The sequence below is a fragment of the Pimephales promelas genome, chromosome 20, assembly GCF_988280905.1.
Source record: "Pimephales promelas chromosome 20, fPimPro1.hap1.1, whole genome shotgun sequence".
Classification (NCBI taxonomy): Eukaryota; Metazoa; Chordata; class Actinopteri; order Cypriniformes; family Leuciscidae; genus Pimephales; species Pimephales promelas.
The window spans coordinates 28,171,622-28,175,136 of NC_142788.1; the positions used below are offsets into that span (position 1 = coordinate 28,171,622).

The window sequence follows — 3,515 nt, forward strand, 5'->3', positions numbered from 1 at the left end:
GTTTCGGCTCCCGAGTGGGTTATGCGTACAATAATGCAGGGTTACAGATTGCAATTCGCAGTAAAACCCTCTCATTTCAACGGCATTCTCTTTTCTCACACGGAAGAGAAAGCTTCTCACATTCTGGAAGAGGAAAATTCATCTCTCTTAAACAAGGGAGCGATTCAGGTGGTACCCCCCAATCTGATGAACCAGGGTTTTTATTCCCGGTATTTTCTGGTTCCAAAGAAAGGCGGCTCTCTCCGCCCTATCTTGGACCTTCGAGTGTTGAACAAACATTTGAGGAAATACTCCTTCAGAATGCTGACACAGGGCGCTCTCGCCCGTGCCATAAAACAGAACGACTGGTTCACATCAGTCGATCTGAAAGATGCTTTCTTTCACATAAGCATTTATCCTCCGCACAGGAATTTTCTTCGTTTTGCCTACCAGGGCATATGTTGCGAATTCACAGTTCTTCTGTTTGGACTCAGTTTGAGTCCCCGGTCTTTCTGTCTGTGCGCGGAGGCGGGCTTAACGCCTCTGAGAATAACAGGTCTGAGAATCCTGACTTACATAGACGATTGGCTCATCATAGCCGAATCGAAGGAGAAGGTGTTGCAGGACACCGGCCGTGTGCTCGCGCACATCACATCGCTCGGGTTCCAAGTGAACGTGGGCAAGAGCTATCTCACGCCCAGTCAGAATGTCAATTTCCTGGGTTTGGAGTTGAACTCGGTTGCCATGCGAGCGCGTCTCTCTCTAGAGCGCGTTCGCTCTCTATGAGCTGTCTGTCACAGTTCAGAGAAGGGGCGAAAGTGCAATATCGCACATGTCTCAGGATGCAGGGTCTCATGGCTTCATCCACCCAAGTTGTGCCATTAGGACTCCTTAAGATGAGGGCGTTCATGAAATGGGTTTTGTCGCTACATTTCAGCCCGATTCGCGACCTTTGCCGCTCGGTTACAGTGACGCGCGCGCGTGCACTGCAGCCCTGCGCCATTGGAAGAACGCAGACTTTTACGCACGGGGAACCCCTCTCGGGGCGGTTACGATGCGGAAAGTGGTGACGACAGATGCATCCTTAACAGGCTGGGGTGCCACCCAGGAGGGCAAAACGGTGAACGGTCTGTGGCCAAACAGACTACGTTCAGCACATATAAATTATTTAGAGCTTTTTTACCAATTGTAAAGCTCTGAATCATTTTCTGCCTCGCCTGCAGGGACATCATGTGCTGGTACGGTGCGACAATACCACGGCTGTGGCATATATCAACCGTCAGGACAGCTTGCGCTCGTCGAAACTTCACCTCCTAGCTCACAAGCTCTTGGTGTGGAGCAGACGGGTTTTCTTGTCGCTACGCGCGACTCACGTCCCAGGCATTCTGAACGTCGGCGCATCTGCTGTCAAGGGGAAACCCAATCTACGGGATTGGCGTCTTCATCCGCAGATAGTGGAAATGCTATGGATGAGATTTGGACGGGCGAGCGTAGATCTATTCGCCTCGCGCGGAAACTGCCATTGTCCTATGTTCTTCTCTCTAAGGGACGTGGACGCGCCCCTCGGGGTAGACGCACTGGCCCACCCATGGCCTAGAGTGCTCCTGTATGCTTTTCCTCCCCTGTGCCTGATATTCCCACATTGGCCAGGGTGAGAGAGCAGGGCCTGTCTCTCATTCTGATAGCACCCAGATGGCCCAAAGCACCGTGGCTGGCGGAGATAATCCCTCTGTTATACGCCGAGCCATTGTGCCTTCCCGTTCGCACGGATCTATTATCCCAAGCCAACGGTGAGATTTACCACCCCCAGCCGGACAGGTTGGCTCTCTGGGCCTGGCCCGTGAGAGGACGAACCTGAACGCACTTGGGTTTTCGCCGCGTGTGGTCACCACTATTCAGAATGCCAGGGCCGTCTCTACACGGCCCGTATATGGCTGTAAGTGGCAAGTGTTCGAGGGGTGGTGCGATGGGCGCGGTTTCACATCTTATCAGTGTTCAGTTCCTGATATTTTGTGTTTCCTTCAAGACCTCATGGATAAAGGCAGGTCCTTTTCCACCATTAAGGTCCACTTGGCTGCTATTTCAGCCTGTCATGTGGGTTTTGAGGGCTCGACCGTCGGTCAGCACCCTCTAATCCGTAGATTTATGAAGGGTGCACGCCGCTCTTTGCCAGTCGTCAGGAGAACTGTCCCGGAGTGGGACCTCTCCATGGTGCTGGAAGCTCTGTCTCAACACCCTTTTGAGCCTTTGGATAGTATATCCCTTAAGCTGCTGTCTCTCAAGACAGCTTTGCTTTTGGCCTTGGCATCTGCTAAACGTGTCAGTTAGCTACATGCACTCTCGGTTCATCCTTCGTGCTCTAGTTCTCTCTTAGTGGAGATAAGGTCTTCCTTAAGCCTAACCCGGCCTTCATGCCGAAGTGCTTCCCTGCGTTCACTTCGGAGGTGTTGGAGCTGTCCGCTTTTCACCCTCCACCTTTTTACCTCTCTAGAGGATCAGAGGCTGAACGCTCTGTGTCCAGTCCGTGCCTTACAGGCATATATGACCAGGACGAATGCTTTCCGGAAGAGCGACCAGCTCTTTGTTTCATGGGCTCCCCCTCACTTAGGGAGTCCAATTTTGAAGCAACGCCTCTCACATTGGGTTGTGGATGCTATTACCATGGCTTACAAAGCAAAGAGAGTGCAGCCCCCTAGGGGCATCAGAGCTCATTCCACAAGAGGTTTAGCCACCTCTTGGGCTCTGTTTAGGGGAGTGTCACTGCAGGACATCTGCTCCGCTGCCAGTTGGGCTTCTCCTCATACCTTCGTGCGCTACTACCGGCTGGATGTCACCAGTACCTCGGTAGCACATTCGGTTCTAGGGGTCGGGTCGTCTTAGCCCCTCCCTGCTGTAACCCTGTTGGTATATATATACCATTAAGAGTGAATGGGCTGACTGGCCATGTTCATTCCTGTCACCTATCATTTCTTCCCCTTTCGGGTATAGATTATGTCTTGGTGGGTTGGGGTTACTATCTCGCATGTGTCCCATGCGTATTTCATGTCCTGCTTGTCCACATTAGTTAGGTGTGGTTTCACCATCGCAGGCTCATGATTAAGGGACGTGTCAGGCACCGCCTCCCTGAGGTGACCGTCCTTCTCTGGCTTCAGAACCTCACTGTGAGTGTATTGGGCAATCGGGGAGCTGTCCATGTCTCTCCCATAGGTGGATCTCGAACACGAGATGATGAAAGAGAACAATAGGTTACTGTCGTAACCCCGGTTCTCTGAAACATCGAGTGGAGAGATCCACCAGCTTTGCCCCGCTTGCCGCACGAGAAGCGAATATACTTACTGAGGAATAGCAGCGCGCCCAGATGTTATATGCCCGTGGGTGAGGGGTGTGGCCTCATCGGGCACTGGCCGCGCGCTTCTGTCTGTCTAGCCAGACTTGGTGCAATTGGATGCTTCTGCAGAGGTCAGGTACGGATGCCCTTCCCATAGGTGGATCTCTCCACTCGATGTTTCAGAGAACCGGGGTTACGACAGTAACCT

At 52.5% G+C, this 3,515-nt stretch overlaps 1 pseudogene; it reads left to right on the forward strand.

Annotated features, from left to right (window-relative positions):
- Nucleotides 1–1,033: 1,033 nt before the first annotated feature.
- Nucleotides 1,034–3,515, forward strand: LOC120463030 (uncharacterized; annotated as a pseudogene).